At 45.7% G+C, this 26,697-nt stretch overlaps 1 long non-coding RNA gene across 1 annotated transcript in view; it reads left to right on the forward strand.

The window, feature by feature from the left end:
- LOC119953441 overlaps positions 1-26,101 on the forward strand; it is a 55,141-nt gene extending 29,040 nt beyond the window's left edge. Inside the window, exons 3-4 of the long non-coding RNA XR_005458021.1 lie at positions 10,293-10,384; positions 25,992-26,101. This is a non-coding gene — a long non-coding RNA (uncharacterized LOC119953441). The remainder of the gene's footprint in view (positions 1-10,292; positions 10,385-25,991) is intronic.
- The last annotated feature ends 596 nt before the right edge of the window (positions 26,102-26,697 follow it).

A 26,697-nucleotide genomic window follows, 5' to 3' on the forward strand; every position in this document is an offset into this window, starting at 1 on the left:
AACACAGCAAATACGAATGGCGGTGATCAATTCTTGTATTCTATCTCAGGCTGAAAGACCCGTCCCCCCCATCCCAGCTCAGCAGACGTACGAGCTATATTCCAGCCTTTGCTGGGTTTATGTTTTGCACAATGTTTTTGACTGTGTGTGTATGTGCTCAATGAGGACAAATTCCTTATCTGCCTGTGGCTTGCAGAAAAACTTCCTTCTCCAGGGGATTTTTAAAAAAGTGGTCAGTCCAGTCATGAAGTCACCAAAGTGTTATCATTCCTCGTCGATGCAACAGCACAAACAAAAGCATCTTTTTTAACGATTCGTAATCCCTACGATTGCCTGGACATCAAGCATTCAGATGAGCTGCTTTTAGCTCCCTCCATCCAGGCTGGAAGTTTCCTTCCACTGTAAGAACAGCTGACAGCTGGTCCTAGAGAAGCCGCATCTGCCAAAGAAACACATCACTAATTAATAGGAATCTCTTTATTTCACTCCGCTGCATTTCAGCCAAGGCTACAATAATGGGAGCTGCGAACCTGGTGGGAATGTCACTTCTTGCTGCATACGAATCGGGTCACATGCGCCATCTCATCTGCATAACAACAGTTAACGAGATACACTGCCGGTGATGTAATGCGTCATGTGAGTGAAGAGGGCAGTGAAATGAGGGGAAAGCTCAAAGCTTTTACAGCTGCGAATGTTTTTCTGAAGAGAAAAATGAGGAAAACATTTAGCTAAGCATTCTTTAAACGTCCAAGCGTCAGATGAATCTTCAGTACATCCTGTATATATTATCTGCCCCAACAATGAAACAATATAAATCAAAGTCCAAAAAAAAATCATCATCTGTTGCTATAACTTTCAAGGTGCTGGTACCACAGAAACAAGCAAGCTGCATATTTATGAGTTATATTTAGTTATTCAGTAAAATAACGCACTTGATCTGATATATTCATCCCATGAGTTTCTTACCACAATGGAACATCTCAATTCGCCAAAGTCCAAATTATCAATTTTCCTAAGTAACAACCTCAACACAACAGGTAGTGGTAATTAGTGCAGGATGGAATATCATTAAGGATGGAATTCTCCCATCTTAAAACTAAGGGCCTTGGTGGTGTCAGGAATGTGGAGTGTTTTCCATGGTGAAGGTTGGCAGGAAAACACACAAAATCATCTGGCCCCGACCTCATTAATTATGCTCACAGGGGCTTTATGCCATATTCAGTGGAAGGACAGGCCTGGGCGACGTGTAGTCAGTCATCCTAATCGAATTCCATATTGAAAAAGTACCCAACACCACTGGCGCACTATTGAAGAAACTAGATGGACCTCTTGAGAAATAAGAAGTAGGGGCTGGTTTAGCACAGGGCTAAAGAGCTGGCTTTTAAAGCAGACCAAGGCAGGCCAGCAGCACGGCTCAATTCCCATACCAGCCTCACCGAACAGGCGCTGGAATGTGGCGACAAGGGGCTTTTCACATAACCTCATTTGAAGCCTACTTATGACAATAAGTGATTTTCAGATGGATCTCCAGGAACTTTCTGAGGCTGGAAGATGGGACCTCCTCCAGGACACAATATCTGGAAGCTCCACTTGCAGATGCTCCCCCAACCCACTACTTTGGTGTTCCAGGGTCCGGGATTGTGTGCTGCCTTCAGGTATTGTTCAGGTGAGTCTCGACATTTACGCACCACGTCATTTCAGACGTGTTTCATGCCAGTATGTTTACCTGCTGGCAGAAGTTGGTGGGGGGAGTGGGAGTGGGGAGGGGGGGGTCAGGCCTTCAACTGCTTGCATCAATGGGATGCAAATGAGGTCCATGCTGGCCTCTGGCTGGTTTTACGATCCACCATAATGGGCATTCAGTGAAATATACCACTGTCAATTCACACCGGCGTGAAAACGGTTTCTGGGGCTTCCGCCATATTCTCTCCGCCATCAAATCTCTCCGGCAACTGGGCATGAGAGAATTCTACCCGACATCAACGTCTTACATTGTCAGTTGGAGGAAAAGGTCGCAAATCGAGGATAAGTGACAGGGTTAATGCTTATTGAACAACACTTGTAATTATCTGAGCAATGAATGTGCCATCTGTAGTTATATCCTGACATCCACACATTGTATTACACTTCCGAAAAGTTTGTTTTCATGGCAGATCTTTTGGCAATGAAGCAAATGTAGGACGTACAAACCCAATGAATACAAGACTATCCATTATATTTGTTTTCATGTGCAGATTGCTGAATATCTCTGTGGAAGGATTTAAGCATTTCTTAGATGTAAAATGTATTCTTCACATTGAGCTGCAATCCAAGTAGCAAATTTATTGGCTTTTGTTATTTTCATAAGCTTTTACTGTATATTGTAGCACACATTTTCATTGAAAAAACACCTGATGATTGGTAGCCATCCCCATTATCGCCTTCAGAAAATGTACCAGAGCAGCTCAATAAAGCACACTATTTCTTTTCAGTAAAGCAATTTCTTCCTATTTGGTGGGATCATTACCTCCACCCTGTATCCTGAATTATAAAATCCTCCTGCTTGTCATATTATGGGAATATCCACAATAAAACGTACAGTGGCACAGGTCCACTGTGCTGCAGGAGAAACTGGCAGTGATAAGCAGAGGTATGAACCCTCAGGGTAAAACTTGAACAGAATGCTCATTCACACAAAATAAAATGGAATACCGTGTATTTTGTCTGGAAATATAAATTGATTCTGCACTTAAATAAGTGCTACATTCCCAAGGTTTACATGATGTGATGTTCACATTCATTTGGATCTCTTCCCTCATGGAGTATTATCCCAAGGCCATGCCATCCTCACGGTACACTTCCAGAAACAACGGCCAGAATTCATCCGGCCGTTGAGATTCACTTTTCCCACAGGCAGTACACCCCCGCTTGCACGTGGCTGGGGGACCGGAGAATCCAAACCAATATTTTCAATACAAGTCAATTGTGTGTATGTCTGTACACTGATGTTACCAAGTGGTCAAAATATTGTCCTTTTAAACTGCTTGACTAACGTGGCACAAAATATCTGGTGGATAGCCACTGGCACTAAGGTGAATTGTCTTCTATATAATAATGATGATCTTTATTGTCACAAGTAGGCTTATATTAACACTGCAATGAAGTTACTGTGAAAAGCTCCCAGTTGCCACACTCCGGCGCCTGTTCGGGTACACAGAGGGAGAATTCAGAATGTCCAAATTACCTAACAGCACGTCTCTCAGGACTCGTGGGAGGAAACTGGAGCACCTGGAGGATAAAAGCAAATTACTGCGGATGCTGGTATCTGAAACGAAAGAGTAAATGCTGGAAAATTTCAGCAGGTCTTGCAACATCTGTAGGGAGAGAAAAGAGCTAACGTTTTGAGTCCGATGACTCTTTGTCAAAGATAACAGACAGAGAAAGTGGGAAATATTTATACTGCGGAGTGAGAATGAAAGATGAAACCGAGAGGAAACCCGGAGGAAACCCACAGACATGGGGAGGACATGCAGACTCCGCACAGACAGTGAATCAAGCGGGAATCGAACCTGGGACCCTGGCGCTGTGAAGCAACAGTGTTAACCACTGTGCTACCATGCCACCCATCATATGCAGATTCAGGTGATGCTCAACTCTTAACTAAGGATCAAACTTAGAACAAACTTTTCCACTCAACAGAGCCAACCTCTTATTCTCGCTGTAATACATGGTAGCTCAGTTCCTTTTGTCAAATACAAGTTCCGGGAGGCATCCACTGACCTTCTCCTGGGAACAACAGCAACAGAGCAAAACCAATGAAGACTTGCAGTTCTACTTACCCTGCCTAAGAGTAGTTGTTGTCTCAGTAATGGATCTTTATTTACCTCTATTCCTATGAAGCAGAACACTTTGACAGAATAAATCAAATGCCAATTCAAACAGCAATATTGTCTCTGCCAGATACATAATCAGTGTCATGAAAGGCCAGGTTAAATCTGAAGAATCAATAAACACCACTGTGTGAATAGATTCTTGGGCGGGATTCTCCCGCACTTAGCGCGATGGCCCGACTCCGGCTCCAAGAGCGGCGCGAACCACTCCACCGTCGGGCCACCCAGAAGTTGTGGAATCCTCTGCACATCCAGGGGCTAGACCGGTGCGGAGGGGTTGGCCCCGCACCGAAGGGCCGCCGTGATCCCGCGCATGCGTAGAACGGTCGGCGTGTTCTGGCACATGCGCAGAACCACCGGCATGTTCCTGCGCATGCGCAGGGCGGTTCTTCTCCGCGCCAGCCATGGCCGAGCCCCATAGAGGCCGATGCGGAGGGAAAGAGTGCCCCCACGGCACAGGCCCACCCGCAGATTGGTGGGCCCCGATCGCGGGCCAGGCCACTGTAGATGCCAGATCCCCATGTGGGACCATGTCCATTTCACGCCGGTGGGACTGGCCCAAAATGGGCAGCCTCTCGGCCCATTGGCACCCAGAGAATTGCTGGGGTGCCACTGCCAACGGCCCCCGACCAGCGCGCCGTGATCCCCATGCACGCCCGAAAACCGGCAGCGGAGAATTCAGCAGCCGCCATCGGAGTGGCAGGGCGGGATTCTCTGACCACCCACCAGGTCGGAGAATCGCCGGGGGGGCGGCGTGAATCCCGCCCTACCACCGGCTGCCGAATTCTCCGGTCTTTCAGCATCAAAAACATGTTCCATTCTACTTTGGTAAGAGCTCTCTCTCTTTACATTTCTCTGTTATAAGTTATTGTTATATTTTATGAGTAAATTCAATTCATTAACATTTCTCACTTACTGACATTTTGATAAAGAATGTTGCAGTACACAGATAAGCCAATTTTTCAAAGTTGGGGTATGAAACCCCACAACTTGTGATTTTAATACAAGTTTGCATGGTGGCTACTTTATAAAGCTTACACAAGAAATCTTCAGTACCTGTACCACCTTCCACAGCAGTCGAGATGAATCTGGGCACGATGCGGACAAGCACAACTCTAACACAAGCCAACCATAAAAGCAAAGGTGGCGTTGGAATTCGGCCGACCCAGGCTGGAGTTTCCAAAGCTGAACAAGCTGCAAACAATCTCTGGACACACTGGAGCCACATCCTGAAAGGCCCTTGTGGCTGATATCAGGTCGATACTCATCCCAGCACTGAACCTCCTCTTTGAATGAAATTGTCTTAGAATGTGCACATTTACAACACTGCAATCAAACATTATGCATGTTTCTGCATTGGCCATCCCCCAACACTGCCCCCCCTCCCCCCCCCCAACCACCACCACCTTCCAAAAAGAGCTGATTGCCACGGAGCTAGGGCAGCAGATAGGATTTACAAGTGCACTGAAGGTTAATGTGGTGGAGTCACGCAATAGGAACATTTGGCCATCTACCGTTCGAACTAATTTCACAAATTATTTCATTAACACCGGTAAGAACAGCTCAAACCTTATAAAGAATATCTAACACCATCGTCGGTCAGCTTACTTTAACACAAGGTTTTAAAGAAACTAGACTAATTATTTTTAAACAGAGAAATCTTTTTATTGAATTTGTGAGAAATAAATCTAGAAAGCACCTTGTAAAAAATCTGAACTGAGGTCATGACTAAACTAGAATCCAAAAATGCGGTTCAGATGTTAACCTTTTCCTTCTCAAAGAGATTTAGGTCACTTTTTGGCCAGGACGCTATTTGGGTTCGATTCAAATTCATTTTTGCACCAAGTTAAGTGCATGGCGACCAGCTCTAACTCATGTGATAAGTGAAGAAATTCTTTTCTACCTCTGTATCTTCCTATTGGTTTGTGCTCTTTCATTTTATCTATTAATCTTCATCCTCTTCATTCTCTGCAAGTTTCCACATTCATTATCATTTTTATTATAATTGTTTTCTAAAGCACCACTAAAAAGGTGGAAAAGCAAAGCCATCTGATGTTTTAGAAACTGTGACCAGCATGAGCTCAAGAAAACAGCTGATGAGTTGAAAAGATTCCATTATATACTCCTAACAAATGTCTAACTCACAAAATCCAAGTAGTCGTATTTACTTCCCAGGGTAATCTTCACTTCCTATCATGATACTTGGAGCAGCTTTTGTTTTAAGTAATATAAGTACCTGATCACATGCATGCAAATGTCATTTGGCTCTTTGTAAATTCAGCACATCTTCATGCTTGCCACTGAGGCACAACACAATCAACTCAGAATAACATAAACCACAATTTAAAAATTTGTAAAACTTTAAATGTTTACTATCTTACCCAACATTTAAACTATGTCATTAAATAGTCACAGCCAAGGGGAAAAGGGGAACTGTGAGCTCGACAACCTTTGCTCTAACATTAATGATGTGTTTTAAATTCATACCATGAAACATTCCTGCGAATTTCATAAAAGGTGTTAACTTACATTCCAAAACCTCTCCTGTGAAAACAAAGACAAAAACATTGACCACAGTAATTATGCTCTCCTGCAGAAATTTTTCGTCTAAAACAAAATATAACATAGAGTGCAGAAGGAGGCCTTTCGGCCCACATTAAGCCCTCACTTCCACCCCAATAACCCCTCCTAACCTTTTTTGGATACTAAGGGCAATTTAGCATGGCCAATCCACCTAACCTGCACATCTTTGGACTGTGGGAGGAAAGCGGAGCACCCGGAGGAAATCAACGCAGACACGGGGAGAACGTGCAGACTCCGCACAGACAGTGACCCAGCAGGGAATCGAACGTGGGACCCTGGCGCTGTGAAGCCACAGTGCTATTCACTTGTGCTACCGTGCTGCAATAGACATCTCTTATTTTGATTTCATTGCCAAATCCATAAATTATTGAACAGGTAAATTATTTCATTTCAAGCAGAGACCTGTCACTTTGTCCACTTGTAGTAATTGATTGATGTTGTGTATTTCACTCCAATCAGAAGGGAAGGATGGGCTGGTTGTGAATTTCTCTGTAAAATTGCACTATTATCAGCTAGGTAGACAACAATTTTTTTTCTTCTGCTGAAGTGGCTTATCTCACTCAATCAAGGGGTCAATTGGGAATAAATAAAACTGACTCCTTAAAGTGACCCAAAGGTTTTGGAAACATAGAAGTGTACAAGAGAGTGCATATTAGAATTCTGAGATTTATCACGAAGCAGGATATAAAAAAGTTTCTCATCTTAGCATTTTCAGTACACTCATTTACTCCAGCACTGTCCCAGATAATCAGACTGTGGAAGTAACAAATAAAATGATGCCAAATGCAAGCAGTAAAGTTATTGACAATGTCAATATCACTTTTGAATCATCAGGTGACATCAGTTGCCATGCTTATGGATCAAAGAAATATGAGCTAAATAAAAAGCATTTTCCCAGGAAAATGAGACTGGAGTTTTAGATGCACAATGCACGACAACAACATAAGCACTCTTAATTGCGAATTAAGTAACAAAGACAATTGGAAAAACTTTTCATTATTCACTTGATTTTTCACTGTGTTCTGTGTAATTATAGATCAGTAAATTGTAACAAGCTCAGAAGGATTTTTCTGGTCCACTGCCTGAAAATTGTGCAAATTAACACAATTAAGCAATTTTCCTTCATTAAGCAACGGGTAATTATCCTACTGCAATCTGGACTCACAGACTGCCAAGCAGGATTCCCCTACAGCTCTTTTCAAATTATCAGCACCAACATCAACAGAACTACAAGCTATCTCGAGGATCAAATTTACAATGAGAGAGCAGTTTAATTACATTTCTAATAAAACAAAATAGTTCCATCCTCTAGTGATGTACACCATGCTATACTTTTGAGGGCCTATTAGCTTGTTACTGCAATCAATAAGCGATTTTGCTTCCTACTCCCACTCAATATTGTCGCAGTACATTGTCCTTTCAATGGTTAAGGCAGCACGGTAACACAAGTGGATAGCACTGTGGCTTCACAGCGCCAGGGTCCCAGGTTCGATTCCCCGCTGGGTCACTGTCTGTGCAGAGTCTGCATGTTCTCCCTGTGTCTGCGTGGGTTTCCTCCGGGTGCTCCGGTTTCCTCCCACAGTCCAAAGACGTGCAGGCTAGGTGGATTGGCCATGCTAAATTGCCCTTAGTGACCAAAACGGTTAGGAGGAGTTATTGGTTACGCGGATAGGGGGGAAGTGAGGGCTTAAGTGGGTCAGTGCAGACCTGATGGGCTGAATGGCCTCCTTCTGCACTGTATGTTCTATGTTATTAGCCTCAAGCGAGGTCCATCTTCTTTGAGCCTGCTCAATGTTTTTTTTATCCCACAAAACACCTCCACAGAGCCCGACCTGACCCCTTCAAAAAAAGTAGCAATATATGAAATAAAAGTTGTTCTTCAAATGCACTTGAGCCTGGGAATTATTACACTATCGATATTGCAACTTGTACTGAATTTACTTCATGGCTATGACACATTGATATGATAGCAGTGATGGCACTTCATAAAGTAATTCATTTGTCATGATGTACATTGGGATATACTGAGATATTGAAAGCTGTTACATAAATGCAAGTCTTTCTTGCTTCTTTAAGCCGTAGCTTCACTGCAAAGAAACAACGCAAAAGCTGTAAACCTGCACTTGGGACTTGACATTAGCCTGGAATGACGCTAAGTGAAGCTCACTGGTGAATAGAGTCACACCCCATTTGGAACTAGGTCAGGCCTTAACTCAGGGGGTCCAATACAAAACGACAACAGAGACAGTCCAGTTGAAACATAATAGAACATCATAATTAGGTCACGTGCTTAATTGCTCCAGCTCCCCTCCAGGTAAAATCCTATAAACAAGGATTTTGCACCCTTACTGTTCTATCTCTTTTTAGAAAAAGTGACCATGCTAGGTTGCATTGGCTGCATGGTTGGAGTTAGTTTGTAATAACCGATAATGAAAGTATACATCAAATGACAAGTAGCTGCCCAATCACTTGGATGTCAGAGAAGTAGCTTTCCTCTAACTTTTCTGTAAAGTTCCCAGATGAAGTCACATCGTGACCAAGAACTGCTGCTTTTATGATGAATAAGGAAAGTAATGTGTACCTTACTAAATTTGAATTCCAATGAACACTACCAGTATACAAAGGTCTGCTAGACTTGGATTATCATTATGCTTGGAACATCATTTCTGGAGGGTGATGAGAGTCTGGAACTCACTGCCTGAAAGGGCGGCGGAGGCAGAGACCCTCATAACATTTAAGAAGTATTTAGATGTGCACTTGCGATGCCAAGGATACAAGGCTATGGGTCAAGTGCTAGAAAATGGGATTTGAATCGTTAGGTGGTGGTTTTTGACTGGCGCAGATGCAATAAGCCAAATGGCCTTTTCTGTGCTGTAGACCTCTATGGCTCTCTATGTTGCAGATAACTGCCAACTGTAGACCTCTATGGCTCTCTATGTTGCAGATAACTGCCAACTGTAGACCTCTATGGCTCTCTATGTTGCAGATAACTGCCAACTGTAGACCTCTATGGCTCTCTATGTTGCAGATAACTGCCAACTGTAGACCTCTATGGCTCTCTATGTTGCAGATAACTGCCAACTTGTAAGAATTTATTTCACAGCAACAGGGCTGGTTTAGCTCACTGGGCTAAATCGCTGGCTTTTAAAGCAGGCCAGCAGCACGGTTCGATTCCCGTACCAGCCTCCCCAGCCAGGCGCTGGAATGTGGCGACTAGGGGCTTTTCACAGTAACTTCATTGAAGCCTACTCGTGACAATAAGCGATTTTCATTTAATTTCATTCAGCAAATGAGTCTGAACAAAAGCAGTGAACTTTTCTCAAGATAAATTTTGTGAACGACTAGATGGTAGCACAGTGTGTAGCACTGCTGCCTCACACCGCCGAGGACCCGTGTTCGATCCCGGCCCCGGGTCACTGTCCGTTGGAGTTTGCACATTCTCCCCGTATCCGGATAGGTATCAGCCCCGCAGCCCAAAGATGTGCAGGGTAGGTGCTGATGGCCATGCTAAATTGCCCATTGATTGGAAACAAAATGAAAAAAATAAGATACATTTTAGAGACATAGTTAGACCTCTGAAAAACGATGTGTCTCTCAATGAAACTAGCACAGATGGTCCAAGTTTGAGTGCTTAATAGAAAATATTTGTTTATTTCAGGACTTTTTATTTATCTGTTACATTTGACTCTATAATTATGTCAGATGAGAATGGATGGGAGGTGGTTTTGTACAATAGGATGCTTGGATCTCCCATTCCAAATAATAGGAGTGAACAGAAATTTTTGGTATGTTAAGTGGCTGGATCAGATAGATGTTTATCCATAGCTTATTACCTTACAGGAGGAGGGCTGGTAGTGCCGTGGGTTTCGTCCTGCCTCTGAACCAGAAACGCCGGGATTGTGTGCCATCCTAGAACTTGATGGCCAAGGAAGGTGTGTTCATATTGCCAAACACGTTAAGAATCAATCAGCAAAATCGTTCCAGCACACCAGTGGCAGGCGGTAAGAGCGGGAGAGGTCAGCCATGCTTGATGTGGAGTGGTGCCACTCAAGCCATAAGCCTTTGGCAACAAGCTCGTGATCTGTTCCAGGTCAAAACTCACAATGGGAGCAGATGACCACCTGCATTGTGCACCACCAGGCGTGGGAAGAGAATTGTTAACTTATCGGAAATTTAGCGGGAAAAAAATTGTCTAAGAATACAAAGGCAGTCCTCAAAGGGTTCAATCGAGCCATGTTTAATTTTAAACTAATTCAATCCTCCTGACTTATATGCAGGGATCAGGCTGATTTCACCAGTTGTGTAATCCAGATGATTAAAAGAGAAATTAATAAGGCTCAAGGTTTAATATTTATGGTTTGGAACCTCTCAATCTGATCATTGCAAGGGGCCATCAATCAATTGAGCGAATTATTTTTATTCCAGCCAAAGCAATGCCAATACACAGAAAATTGAAATAATGAAGCTTACTGGCAACATGATACAGCTGCTCTCTGATACCCGGGAGGTGCTAATGTCATAACGTTCGTAGGAACCCACTCAGTTATCATTTTCCACTGTCTGCTCCTGCAAATCTGTGAATATTTCATTACACAGCACAGTTAGGGGTCCAACAATACTCAATCCTGACATGTTGCATGTGTGTAACAAAAGTCAGCAAACATATGAGTGGATAATCCCCTGCGAGGGAAAACCAGCAATTAAAAACGTGAAGTGAAAAACTGAACATGAAAATAGGTAAGTACAGTCTTCGGCTATCATTTAGCACCTGGGTGAGACAGGTATATATTCTTGTAATGTAATTTCAAAGCAAAAGTAATTGGTTCTGGAACATTCCATGCTTTGGCTACATAGAATTACATAGAACATACAGTGCAGAAGGAGGCCATTCGGCCCATCGAGTCTGCACCGACCCACTTAAGCCCTCACTTCCACCCTATCCCCGTAACCCAATAACCCCTCCTAAACATTTTAGATACTAAGGGCAATTTAGCATGGCCAAACCATCTAACCTGCACGTCTTTGGACTGTGGGAGGAAACCGGAGCACCCGGAGGAAACCCACGCAGACACGGGGAGAACATGCAGACTCCGCACAGACAGTGACCCAGCGGGTAATCGAACCTGGGACCCTGGCGCTGTGAAGCCACAATGCTATCGACTGTGCTACCGTGCTGCCCGCTGGTGTCTGCCGTGCCAGATCAGGTGTGAAACTGATTTTCATCCCACTAATGGGATGAAAATTAAAGCCTGACCTCCTATGCTCGATTCTCTGCAATATGAGCTGGAAAACATGCAGGTGCAAAACACACCTGGAACAATGTGGCATGCAGATGTCGACGCTCACCTGGGCAGCACGGTAGCACAAGTGGATAGCACTGTGGCTTCACAGCGCCATAGAACATAGAACATAGAACAGTACAGCACAGAAAAGGCCCTTCGGCCCTCGATGTTGTGCCGAGCAATGATCACCCTACTCAAACCCACGTATCCACCCTATACCCGTAACCCAACAACCCCCCTCCCCTTAACCTTACTTTTTAGGACACTACAGGCAATTTAGCATGGCCAATCCACCTAACCCGCACATCTTTGGACTGTGGGAGGAAACCGGAGCACCCGGAGGAAACCCACGCACACACGGGGAGGACGTGCAGACTTCGCACAGACAGTGCCCCAGCCGGGAACCGAACCTGGGACCCTAGAGCTGTGAAGCATTTATGCTAACCACCATGCTACCGTGCTGCAGGTTCGATTCCCCACTGGCTAGAGTCAGGCATTGGTGAAATATACAATTGTGAAATAAATGCTGCTTTAATTATCAACACAATTCACAGTGTTCTGGGTCAAGAAACTAGTTCACAAAGCAGCCATAGCCAATGACCCCGACATTGTACTCTATGATGGAAGAACAACTTTCACCTCACTGACAACTGTCCGCTTATGGACTGGCTAACAGAGATGCCGACTATTCCAATTATTCAGTCATTTTTAGTGTAGCATTAGTGGTATGTACTGCATATTTGTATCATTACAATGACTTCAGGACTGTACCTATTGACAAGGATTGCAACAGTGCAAGTTATAGAGAAGCAGCATATCTTGGACATCAATGTCCAGATTTCTGTGCTTGACTGCATCATGCAGACACCGAGTTTTTATCAGATTTATCCTGCAATAATCGTGAGTGCTGATGGTCTCAATGTTATTATTATCGCAAATTCAGCGTTATTAGAATATTATGACAAGGAAGCTGATGAGAAGTAGCACAGAAATCAGTCACTGACTTACAAAACCGCTTTGTTTAGCTCCAATCTTCATTTTAAAAGATATATACCAAGTTGAATAAATCTAACACTCCTAACAATAAGAATTCTCTAATTATCCACGATGCAATAAAGGTGGTTTAAGGCTTCTTGTTTCCCAAACCCAATTACACAACGACTTTGCAGTTGCAAAGATTTATCCGGAACATGATCTATATTTATGTACAGAATTAACATTTGTTCATACTGCCTCACTTATTTCTGCTTGATTATGTCTGTTGCTAATTGAAATGTATTCACTACCGGAACAACATAATATATTTGTTTGGGTTAAGTTGGCACAGGAAGAGGATTTCAAACTCACTTGCAGTTATTCGTGATCTCATCTGCACGACATTATCAGTGATATAGGATTCCCTAGGGTTACCCTGTCTGGTTAGCATCTGGCAGTGTGTACACACACAAGACTGGGCCTCCAAGATGTTCTTTCTTATCAAAGTTTATAGTCGAGGCACTGTAGTAGACACCTCATTGGTTTTGCAAGGACCTGAAACCCCTAAACATCTGGCTTTCATCTCACCTGTCAACTTTATCAAAAACTGGTTTTAATTTTTGAAGTTATGGTCATAAAGAATAAGAAACAGAAGTTTGATTGCCCACTTTCACATCTTGTATTTTGCATCATCAATAACGTCACAAAATGGCAAAAGCGTTTTTTTAACCCTTTCACCAGCACACTATTCTGCAAAGTTTTTAACCCTTTCATAGGTTTTGGGTTTTGTGTAGATTTTGTTAAAGCAGTTTTTTTGACTCTTGCTGGTAAATATTGCAGAAGGCTAGTGAAACACGTTGGTTTTTCATCTGGACTATTTAAGTGGAAAATAATATCATTGGGCAAATTAAAAAATATATATAAAAAGCCTCAGCACCAGCTATGACTGAAAAACATCATCACTGCAGGAGTCAATTGCGCACAGTAGTATCACCACCTCAAACGGATGGTGCTTCTGCATGAGCAGACAACGGGAATAAGAAGAAAAACGTTAGGCCGGATCTTCCACGGAGAGACAATCACTGTCAAATTGCCATTCGGTTCCTTATTCCCCATCTGAATCTGGAGCCGCACATTTTTCACCTGCACTTCCTACACAGGCTTCCTGAGAAATGCGCAGCGCAGCGGCTCCTGAAGTGCAGCGTAGGGGTGTGGGGAAAGAGAAACACTTTTCATGGCACTAGATTTAAACGTCCCAGCCAGTTTGTGGCCAGGCAGAGGGAAATAGGGTTGTGAGGAGTTGTCTGAGAGTGGCGGGCAGTCAGATGGTCGGGGGGTGGGGGGGGGGGGGGGGGGGGGGGGGGGCAGTCGGTGGTGGGGTTGGAGGCTCAAGAGGGTAGAAGGGTGGCCAGAGAGGAGTTGAGGATGAGGGTTTGGTCAGGTGTGATAGTCAAGAAAGGGGTAATAGATGGGTCTGGAGCGGCCAGGGGATAAGCTAGGGTATTTGGGGGGTGTCAAGTGGGTAGTCGGGAGAGGTGGGGGAATCGGGAGGGTAAGGTAAAGTAAAATCGCCATAGTCCCAGATGACCATAGGCTGCTTTCACCTTTGAGGGGGAGAGCTGACTGGTGGTGATTTAACCTAAGGATCACTACACCTCAGGCGAGGGGCAAGGTTGAGAAGGTGGGGCCTTCATGAGGAGGGTATTTGGATAGTCAGGAGGGTTGGTTATGGGGTGGGATGAGATGAGGATAGTAGGGAGGTCCACTGGAGATTTGGGGGTCAGTTATATAGGTCGGGATTCTCTGACCCCCCGCCGGGGACTTCTTTCTTCTGTGCGGGGCCCCTGTAGGACTCCGCCATATTGCCCGGGGGTCGGCGCGGAGAATAGAACCCCCGTACATGCGCAGAAATAGGCCGGCCGGTCTGCGCATGCGCAGAATCACACGGCCGTTCCACGCATGCGCAGAATCACGGCAGCCGTTCCGTGCAAGCGCGAACTCGCGCCAGCCCTTCGGCGCCAGCTGGAGCAGCGCCAACCCCTCCGCCGTCCACCTAGCCCCCGAAAATGTGGAGAATTCCGCACTTTCGGGGGCTGTTGACACCAGAGTGGTTGCCGCCGGTTTTCCCGCCGGGGTGGGGAGTTAGTCCCCAGATGGGAGAATCCCGCCATAGTTGTCAAGGAGTTAGAACGTGTTTTAATGCTTACAATTTTTCTTGGGTAGCTATTCTGCTAAACGAGTCAGTACTATCAAAGTCTCTGGACTCGAGACAGTGGCCCCATTTGCTATGGGCGCAAATCCCATAATGGCTGCTAAATCTTGCAAGCGCCAAAAATGGGATTTGCGCTGTCAAGATCTTACTTTGAGATCTTCTCCCTCCTCGCCCTCTGCACCAATGATGTAATCAGGTTCACACCCAAAAAGTGCATCAAGTTGATTAAAGGGCTTAAGCCATAGTCATTATCAGCCCATGATGCCCAGGCAGTGCCTTGCCTGGCTAGCAGTGTCAGGGGCGGGTCCTCTAGGAGGCGGGGTTGTCCTTATGTGTGGGGGTGGGAAACAATGCTTGCTGTGGGGGGGGAGGTTGTTCATGCATTAGGTGGAGGGGGCCTGGTGCCTGTCAAGAGGGGTGAGGCCAGAGATGAGGAAGGAGGGGGTAGTGCCAGTAACGGGGAGGAGAGGGGTTACTGCCACTGGAGGCAGAGTTCGGGCCACCCCGAATGTGGTGGGGAGGGGGGTTGCCCTTCTGTGGGTGGGGTTTAGAGTGTTGTCCACTGGGTTCCCGATCTCCATTGGGGGGTCCCAATCTCTGTGGGGATGGGGGAGCGGGGGCCTTTAATTAAATTTTAAGATCAGGGCACATTTTACCATTTTTGTCACAAGCTAACCACACCTTCTCATGCAGTCTTTGTCATATTTATTATTCATTCAAAGAACATCTGTTTGCACAATTAAAACTGGGCGTGGTGCGTTAAAATTACAGATGTTAACAGCACTCATATGCAAAACGTATGTAAAACATTTATAATTATATCTTATGGGAAGACAGGCAGAAATAAGGGAACTTCTCCACAGGAAGCATTTCAATTTTATCTTTTAATTCAGACACAGGAGCAATAAACATTTTCCCAACACAACCTTCATGCCCACAGGTTGTTTAATTCTCTTTTCCTTTGCCACTTTTTTTTTTGTATATTCTTATAAATCCCTCTCGGTGCTAATTTCTGCCAAGCTTCTTTGAACACGTATGCGTCAGGATTAAAAGAGCAGAGACAGGAATTGATACAAATGCATAATTGACTATATGTTAAAAACACAACACGGATCAGACTAAAGCCATTGGGTACATCCAACCTAAGAATGCATGTTTTAACTGCATCACCAGAAATATACAGCGTGGCGCTTCTGCTGATGCCTGAAAAGTCAGAAATAAGCCAGCTAACATTTCAAGACATTTTACAAGGACCCTTCATTCTTAGAATTTGCAGTCCACAGTAAACATAGAGCATACAGTGCAGAAGGAGGCCATTCAGCCCATCGAGTCTGCACTGACCCACTTAAGCCCTCACTTCCACCCTATCCCCGTAACCCAATAACCCCTCCTAACCTTTTTGGTCGCTTAGGGCAATTTAGCCTGGCCAATCCACCTAACCTGCACATCTATGGACTGTGGGAGGAAACCGGAGCGCCCGGAGGAAACCCACGCAGACACGGGGAGAACGTGCAGACTCCGCACAGACAGTGACCCAGCAGGGAATCGAACCTGGGACCCTGGCGCTGTGAAGCCACAGTGCTCATCACTTATGCTACCGTGCTGCCCTATAGTTCTGAAAATGCACCTTCTGAATTGTAAGGGTCACTTTTGTGTTGTGAACAATTATGAACGTCTTGCATCAGCAGCTGCCTCACTCTGCACAACTGTGTGCTCACTGACAGAAATCGGGCCATCAGGTATTTATTTTTTTTAATTTTCAGGCTATGTTATCCATCAAACATCAAGCGCCATTTGCATTTCCTCACCTTATTATTTCAGTGAATGTGTAATTCCTTTTTTTTTTAAATAATTTTTATTGGAATTTTTTACAGAAAATATAAAAATATAACAACAAGTATAGCAACTTGTCAGATATGGCTCAGTTGGCAGTTGAGATGATTGTGGGTTCAAGTCTCACTTCAGAGACTTGGGAAACAAAATCTAGACTGGCACTCCAGTGCTGCCCTGTCAGGATCCAATCCAAAGATAAGCAAGTTAGGTGGATTGGCCATGGTAAATTGCCCTGAGTGTCCAAAATTGCCCTTAGTGTTGGGTGGTGTTACTGGGTTATCGGGATAGAGCGGAGGTGTGGGCTTGGGTAGGGTGCTATTTCCAAGAGCCGGTGCAGACTCGATGGGCCGAATGGCCTCCTTCTGCACTGTAAATTCTATGATTCTATGAGGAGGTGCAATTTAGCTGACGCCTGCTCACACTGGTGGATGTAAAACATACCAAGGCAACATTTCAATCTCTGCTGATTCTGCCAATATTTATCCCTCAATCAACATCAGTAAAACAGATTGGCTTGTAACTTCCTCAGAGTGGCAATCTCAGGCGGATTGTCACACCGGATGGACTTAACCTGCTTGACATTCCAACCCTTTTATTGCATTAGCTTCAATAAAGGAGGTTTTTAAAGAGACAATATAAAGGGAGAAGGTAAGTGGTGGTTCAGACATCGGTGGGGTGCGGGGGAGACCCGGGCAGATGACTGAGATGGGGGAAGGTGGGGACACACCCGATGGTGGGGCAGGGGACACCCGGGGGGGTGGGTGGGGGGTGCAGGTCCGGACTGGCGTGGAAGGGGGTCAGACCGGGAGGGAGGTGGATCGGAGGGGCCACCACCTCTGGTGTCACCTCGGGTTGGGGTGTCTGCTTGGTTGGGATGGTTTGGGGCAAGCTCTGGGAAATGTTTTTTGTGCAGGGTGTCCCGCAAGGGGCCGATCTGGGTATTTTAAATAGTTACTCTGGAGTTAGAAGGGCTTTTTTCCCTTCTATCTCATTCAGAGTAACTTTCAGGGCAAAACTATTCGAAGTTAGCGATTTAAATTACTTTGCCAGATGGTTCCTAACCCAGTGCAATTGTCCAGGAGAGGTTAGTGCTTCTGGATAATTGCCGGATAAACCTTACGTGGGACCCTCCTCAATGGATTCCCCAGTGCATAACTGAGGTACCCCCTAGATGCAATACTGAGAATCCAGGAAGTTATGGGCCAATCTAATTATTTATCATATTGCAGTATGTGGGAACTTGATATGTGTTGACTGGTTGCTGTGTTTCCTACACTGTGACCTTGGCGACACTTCAAAAGTACATCACTGACATTTGGAAGGTCATAAATGGCACTATATAAATGCATAGCATTTTTTTCTTTTTAGTGAGAGGAAAAGGCAAAGAATAAACTTATATTGAAGTTTCCACACAGTGCCCTGTCAATCTGATTTTTAAACGGGCTTCAATTTAACGAACTAATGCTTCTGAGGAATCATCATTCCTAGCAAATAACGGCCTCATTGCATTTTTAGAATCTGATGCCTTTTTATTATCATCGCTGCGCATTGTTGAGACTTTCCCTTGAAGAAACAAGGCTCAATTTCTATTTAGCATACATCAGGGCAGCACGGTAGCATAGTGGTTAGCACAATTGCTTCACAGCTCCAGGATCCCAGGTTCGATTCCGGCTTGGGTCACTGTCTGTGCGGAGTCTGCACATCCTCCCCGTGTGTGCGTAGGTTTCCTCCGGGTGCTCCGGTTTCCTCCCACAGTCCAAAGATGTGCAGGTTAGGTGGATTGGCCATGATAAATTGCCCTTAGTGTTCAAAATTGCCCTTAGTGTTGGGTGGGGTTACTGGGTTATGGGGATAGGGTGGAGGTGTTGACCTTGGGTAGGGTGCTCTTTCCAAGAGCCAGTGCAGACTCGATGGGCCGAATGGCCTCCTTCTGCACTGTAAATTCTATGATAATCAGACAACAGGCAGGCAGTAGATTGAGTGATTGGTGTTTATGCCCATCAGTGCTCTTGATTTCTCAGTAGCGTTCTCTGAAGCATCAGTATACGTCATCGAACAAGAATAAGCAGTGTTTGGATTTTGATGCAATAGGCTAGGAACATGGCCAAACATTTTTTGTTTTGTTTTATAAATTTAGAGTACCCAATTATTATTGTTTTCCAATTAAGGGGCAATTTAGCGTGGCCAATCCACCTAACCTGCATATATTTTGGGTTGTGGGGGTGAAACCCACGCAGACATGGGGAGAATGTGCGGACAGTGACCCAGGGTCGGGATTCGAACCCGGGTCCTCAGCGCCGTAGTCCCAGTGCTATCCACTGCGCCACCGTGCTGCCCTAGAGCATGGCCAAACATGCTGGAAAATGGGATTCGAATAGATAGGTGCTTGATGACTGGCGCAGACACGGGGGGCCCAAAGGGCCTCTTTTTGTGCTGTAAAACTCGATGACTCTATGAACAGCAACCATGGGACACCAATTCAGAACTACCGGAGATGGAAAAGAAAGATTCAGTATTTGCAATCTTCAGAATATAATTAATGGCCTATGATTGGAAAGGGTCAATGTCTCAATAGGCATGGTATCACGCATCTTGTGTGGTATATCGCATAAGGAAATTATATCATTTTTATTATTAGGCTCAGTTCTGGGTAATTGATATTGGGATGGGGGGATGGGGTGAATTTGGTTCCTTAGATCTTGGTCGAAGAAAATTGGCAAAAACGAGGCAATTGTCATCACTCCAAATGGCTGTTCTGTTCTCTAACTTGGCTGAAGCTGAAGGATTACAGGTAGACTGGTGCTCGCAACTGTAAGTGGGTACCACAGAAAAGGAATTGCATTGCTTTCCTTGAAGGAATTAAGAGGAATCCTTGAACAGAGAAATCATTCGCCCTGTACTTGTGAGCACGGTAAAGCCACAATAGAACAGGGTAACTGCACATTTTGTAATCTGTGCAGCTGTCTGTCAGGCCAAAGGTTCATTTCTCAACTTGATAAAACCCAGATTTCGGAGCGAGGCTTTTATTATGCCTTACTGCTGTGCGACCAGTTTCTTGGAATGGCCGTGCTCTCATTACTGAAGTGTTTCCAGTGAAAAGTTCAAATCTGACAGCAATTTTTCTGCACAACAGAAGCAGGACTCCTGTGCATCTATCTGAGGATTCCAAAGGCTCACCATTTTGCACTGCGCTTGCAGAAAGGGTTAGGTTGCCATCAAAAGGTCAGCTGCAATTTACAAGTGATGACTGTCAGCACGCCCAGCCTATGTAAAATATTTAGAATAGTAAAACGGTGCACAGATGGCACTTTGTATATTTTTTGGAATTCAAGACACATGGTGACAGAGATTAAATCAAAACATAACCTTTTACAGATGTTCAGTCAACCCACCCCTTTCTTGTTTGTTTATTTTTGGTTCCACCACTGGTAGCAGGCCGCCTCCTTGCTAACCACGCCATGCTGATGTCGAAGGCAATGAGTACCAAACTGTACTTTGGCAAGGCAAAAAATCTATCGGTAAATTACGTCCAGTGGCGGAATACAGATTTTAAAATGAACATTTTACCTCATTCAATGTCCTCAACTCAAAGGTCCAATTTTGTTTTTATTCCACCGGTAAGTTGTTCATGGCTAAAATCTAAACTGCCTGCAATGCAAGATTCTATGAGGGAGAAATCTACCGCCACCTCACCATCTCCTTGGGAGAAACATGAGGGGTAGGAGGTTGAATTACATATCAACACCGCATCTCCCCCCTCCCTCACCCCAGCTTCCAGCCAGATCTCAAGGTGTGTATTCCTGAAACGTGTACTCAGCACCTTCCATGTGCAAATCAAGGTTGTAATGGCAGCTGCAGAACCACAATTGAAAGCGGACTATAAATGGGTGCAGCTGATACCACACATGCTCCTCCTGCATGGTAGAGTCTAGTGCAGCAGAACCAATGGTCCACAGTCAAAGCCACTTACAAATGTATCAGAATACCTTGAACAGTCATATCTCGGTGGGGACAATTATTTGTGACAAATTTAAGAAGTGTAGACATTTCGAGTCATTCATATTGTATCGTCAGTGAGCTCAGTTGGCTGGTAGGCTGGTTTGTGATGCGGATGATGCCAATAGCATGGGTTCAATCCCCGTACTGGCTGAGGTTATTCCTGAAGGCCCCACCTTCTCAACCTTGCCCCTCGCCTGAGGTGTGGCGATCCTCAGGTTCAATCACCACCAGCTCTCCCCCTCAAAGAGGAAAGCAGCCTTTGGTCATCTGGAACTATCGTGACTTCCCTTTATTCACAAATTATTCAGTAGTGAAGCACTGAAATATTCTTTTTTTTAAATAAATTTAGATTACCCAATTTTTTTTTTCCAATTCAGGGGCAATTTGGTGTGGCCAATCCACCTAACCTGCACATCTTTGGGTTGTGGGGGTGAAACCCACCAAACATGGGGAGAATGTGCAAACTCCACACGGACAGTGACCCAGGGCCGGGTTTCAAACCCGGGTCCTCAGCGCCGCAGTCCCAGTGCTAACCACTACGCCACATGCCTCCCCTGAAATATTCTCTTTTGGACAACATCGCACCCTCAGATTATTTCAAAATACAAGAGGAACGACGACAGAAAGTACTTTGGAGGAAAGAGCAGGGCATGACGACTCGCGCCTGACCAATCAAGGTGGTTTTGTACTCACCTAACTCACTCCTGTTTTGGGAATATTTTAATACAGAAACCTTGATGTGCTTCATTTCATTTTGAAGAAAAGATTGTGGAAATTTATAGTCCCTTTTCCACTCACCCGCTCACAGCTCGAACCCAGTACTTGTGCTTGGAAGGGCAACCTAATGCTAAATTTGTCTTTTCCATTTTAATCCTTTGAATCTTGTCTATTCAAAACAAAGGTCACCGACTGATCCCTCTGCGACTGCAAGGAATCTCACACTTTTCTTTAATTTAGAGATCATTTTAAATAACAGATAGTCCAGCCGTCATTGAATTTTGCATTCTCTTCAGGGGCTATATTTATCAAGGCAATGTAGTGGTGATGAGTGTATCGCTATTTGATCTGAATGAGAAAGGTACTGGCGTAAGTTTTGTTTTATTCGTTCACGGGATGTGAGTATCGCTGGCTGGGCCAGCATTTATTGCCCATCCCCGAAGGAATCTTTAAGTGCTTGTGGATGCCTCCTATATTCAGTTTAAAGTGTTCCTTCGGCCAATAGATATATTCCTGTAACTGGCTATTTCACAGCTGCCAAGGAAACATTTTAAGACGTTGACATCACGTATGAGGGTCCATCAGGAAACACTGAATTACAATTCATCCATGCAAAGGAGAAGCTCGTGTCTGCTTTCGCAGGCACAGTAAGAAGTGCCTGTTTGAAAGCCTCACTATTATTTGAGCGACAGAATAAAGCCCTGACAGCACCGATTTGAAAGCAGAAATACTCTTCCAAATTATTTTCTTTTTTGACTGTCATTTCAAAACCAAAAGTTGTGTTCTCCTCATGGAGAGCTGCAACACAACTTGAAAAGCTGGAGAGAAATGTTGTTTGGCTGAAAGAACCTGAAATGCAATCTGCAAAGCCAAAGGGTGGTCCCAATCAGCGTAGAGCAATTGTACGACAATTTTTCCTGACAGAGCCCCAGGCGTGACATCAGTTTTCCGCTTCCTGATTTATACAATATTGTTTGTCAAGCACTGGTGCATCTAATCACCAAACATTTCGAAGTAGGTCCCTGAGGACCAGGCCTCTCCTTTAAAGTCATCCCATGCCATGTTGAAAATAACATTGACAGAGAAAAAACGTCATGATGTTTGCTTAATCAACTGTATATATCTCTCTGTTACAAAGCTCTAGTCAGAATGTGATGATAAGACATGCAAGAGGTATGCCTGCATCATAGCTTCATGTAAATAGCTGATCATTTGACCCTGCGTTTTTGCCAACCAATTTGGGCTGTGAGTTATTTACAGTGGCAAAATATTACCACAGTATTGTTAAAGGTTGTGTAGCAGTCAGGAACAAGATTGAAAATGTATAAATCTAGATGTAACTGATTATAACCGAGACTAGGGGCTGGAGTTTCCGTTTCGGGACTATGTCCCCACACCATTGTGCAAACTGCGGTCTTTTACGCCTGAAAAACTGACAAAACAGGTTCACCGTCTTGCAGGAAGCTAGCGGGCCGCTGTCATGGAGCTCGCAGCTTCAGCTGCCGATACGGCATCCCGCACTTCCGGGTCAACACCGTGCATGCGCAGGGTGGCGGCATCCAGGGGCCGCGCTGTGCTCCATGGCGGACTCAGACTACGGACCTGGACCACGGAAATAGTACCCCCCATTGGCCACACGCCCGACCCGGACTGCCTGCTCAAAAATACCCCAGTCCCGTATGAGGCCCCCCTGCCCTCTGATCGGCTGCCCACGACTATGGCGGCCGTGGACGCGAATATCCCGAACGGCTGGACCATTAGCGGTCCATGCGGCCAGCAATTCGGCTGGTCGGGTGCAGACAATAGTGGGATGGGCCTCTGGTAATGGCGCCTGGCGGTGGATACCACTGGATAGCACGAGGGGGTAGAATTGCCAAACTGGCGCCAGTCCCGATTTCATGTGGGAAACTGGATTCTCCACCCCGGCGCCGAACACAATTTCGGCTTCGAGCGCGACGAATCCAGCCCTAGAACTTTGTGATATGTAACTGAGGGGACAGAAGTCTCCGATCTCTCACTCATTAAGAAATGTGTGTGAAATAAATTGATGAAGAGTCAACCCCATTGATATGAGTGCCACCATAATTCAGCAGGGTCACCAAAAGAAACTTGGGGCACAATTTTCTTTCCTTTAATATCTGGTGGTATTCAGAATCAGGGTGGTCGCAGACAGAAAATAAAGTGCCTGTGCATCCTACCGAATTACAACTGCTTTTACAATTCATTTGAAATTTCTGCAACAAAGTGCCTAGTGCCCTGAGCCCCTGTCAATTCAGATAAAGGGCTGGATTCTCCGAATTTGGGGCTATGTCCGGAAGCTCCATGGTGTTTAATGTGGGAAAATCGGCGAGGCCCCAGCACCGATCTTCTGACCGGGGAGGGGTTAGCAGCCGCGCCACATAAAACACATGGCCTTCCCAATATAAACACCTGGAGAACTGCCGGGTCCTTGGCCGTGCATGCACACGGCGATGCCCTGCAGCATTCACACCGTACCACATGGTACCGACTATGCGCGGACCCCACCTGCCAGATTGTGCCCCCCAGACACCCTCTTGCCACCAGTACCCCCAGCCCACGCCGAAGCCCCCCAGCCAGCAGCACAGCTTCTCCCCACTCTTAGCAGCGCTGGACAATGTCTGCAACTGCCAAGTCGGGTTCCCGACCGCCGAGACGATAAGTCAACGCCTCTGTCGGGAACTCGGCTCATCGGGGGTGGAGCATCAGGGGAGGGTCTTCAGGTAAACATCCTGAGGCCGTCCCAACGGCACGCTCCTCGATGATGCCGTTTTGGAGGGGGCGGAGCATCCAAAACCAGGCGCCGCCCCCATTCAGTCGTAAAAAGGGTTTCTCCACCTGATCGCCGATTACCAACTAATGAAAAAATGAAAAATGAAAATCGCTTATTGTCACGAGTAGGCTTCAATGAAGTTACTGTGAAAAGCCCCTAGTCGCCACATTCCGGCGCCTGTCCGGGCTGGTATAAATACTGGCTGGTATAAATACTGAAGCAACGACATTTATAGGTGCACTCAGCTATTCTCAGGCAAAAAGCTTTTGGAGACATGGGCGGGATTCTGCGGGAAGCACGGGGCGGGCAACTCTGGTGCGAAGGAGTGGCGTGAACCACTCCGGCGTCGGGCCGCACCAAAGGTGCGGAATCCTCTACACCTTCAGCGCTGGAGTGGTTTGAGTTGCGCCGTTTGGCGCGGAAGGGGCTTGGCGCCACGCCAACAGGCGCCGAAGGGCCGCTGCCGGCCGGCGCAAGTTGGCACATGCGTGGGAGCGCCAGCATGTGCTGGCGGCATCCCAGCACATGTGCAGGGGGGGGTTCATCTCCGCGTCGGCCATCGCGGAGGTCCACAGCAGCCGACACGGAGGAATTGAATGCCCCCATGACACAGGCCCACCCGCAAATCAGTGGGCCCCGATCGTGGGCCAGGCCACCGTGGGGGCACCTCCCTGGGCCAGATCCCCCGGCGCCCCCCCCCCCCCACCGAGGACCCCGGAGGCCGCCCGCGCAGCCAGGTACCGCCGGTAACTACCTATTGTAATTTTGTAATTTACGCCGCCGGGACCAGCCTAAACTGGGCGGCCACTCAGCCCATCGCGGGCCGGAGAATGGAGAATCGCTGGGGGGGGGGGGGGGGGGGGGGGGCGCTGCCAGCGGCCGCCGACTGGCGCGGCGCGATTCCTGCCCCCGCCAAATCCCCGGCGGGGGTGTCGGAGAATCCCACCCCATGTTTCTGCCAGTAACTTGCTTTACATCTGAAAGGATCTGAATTTCCGTCAGTTGGTACCGTGTATTTAGAATTGCTGAGGGACTTCTCACAATTTCCCAATACTCATCAGCAACCTATCCACGGAGAGCATGGCTTAAACTGGCACATTACGTTGTGCAAAGTACGGAGCAGCCAAAATTAGGACTAGTCCCTCACCGGTTTCTCAAGGCAGCTTTCTCTCCTCTATTTCCATCAAATTTCTCACTGGGAACTCAAATCTACGTCTAAAAGGATGGCCGGATTAGGAAGAGGCAAATTTGACCATAATCATTTATGGATTGCCCTGTTGGGGGTAGGATGAATTCAGGTAAAATGGAAGGAGCTTAACTCTCCGTCTGACCCTGACTGCAACTTATTTTAGATTGTTTCATGTGGAAACTGGGTATTCTAACCAGGAAAGTTTCCACTCTCACTTGGCACAGCACAGGAAGGCTTGTTTTTTTTAAATGTTCTTTTTTGAAAGTGTTTTCAGTGAAGAGAAACTCCCAGACTTCAAATTAGGAAGGTCACTTGATATTAAAGCAAATGATTTTTGATTCACACCAAACAAAACAATACATTTCAACGCAGTAAGGAAATGAAAAAGCTGTAGTCTTAAAACAGAAAAACATTTCATTCTCCAACTTAAGTACGCGACAAAAGGTCATCACTGACCTCCACAGTCCTTTTTCATACATCTTTGCTCAAAAATTTTATTGGCTAATGCAACATTAGTTGACAAAAGTTATTTATTTTTTAGGCTCGTTGCTATGGCAGCAAAAGAAATCCAGAAACAGTAGTTCAACTGAGTTTTGTTTATCAAGGAGCTGATGTGCAGAGCCAGCTGTTTATATCCTCGCCAGGAACGCCAAGGCCATTTCTTGCCAGTCCAGAATGGCTCAGACACTTGCTGACAAAGAAAAGCCCAGACTACAGAGCAATGAAACAGGTTTCATTATCTCGGCATACAAAAGCCAATTTCTTCCAAAGAAACTTTCAGTACCAATGTTTAATCTACTCTGTCTTTCAGACAATCAATTAACATGGTGCACGAACAGCATGCCCACAAAAGGAGAATTGCTTTAAGTTTCTCCACATATTTACATGTGAAATTTATTTCTCACTGTGGAAAATGCTTTAGAGCTTCTTTAATCAAGCATTTCCCGTAGAATGCATTTCGAGCAAATACACCTAATGTGAGCCCATAAGTTACCTTTGATCACACCTAATATACTTGAAAGGCATTAATCTATTTTGCTATTTGCTGGGTCTGGTTTAGCACAGGGCTAAATCGCTGGCTTTGAAAGCAGACCGAGGCAGGCCAGCAGCACGGTTCAATTCCTGCACCAGCCTCCCCAAACAGGCGCCGGAATGTTAGTTAGTTAGAACAGTACAGCACAGAACAGGCCCTTCGGCCCTCGATGTTGTGCCGAGCAATGATCACCCCACTTAAACCCACGTAACCC

This window comes from Scyliorhinus canicula, chromosome 18 (genome assembly GCF_902713615.1).
Source record: "Scyliorhinus canicula chromosome 18, sScyCan1.1, whole genome shotgun sequence".
Lineage (NCBI taxonomy): Eukaryota > Metazoa > Chordata > Chondrichthyes > Carcharhiniformes > Scyliorhinidae > Scyliorhinus > Scyliorhinus canicula.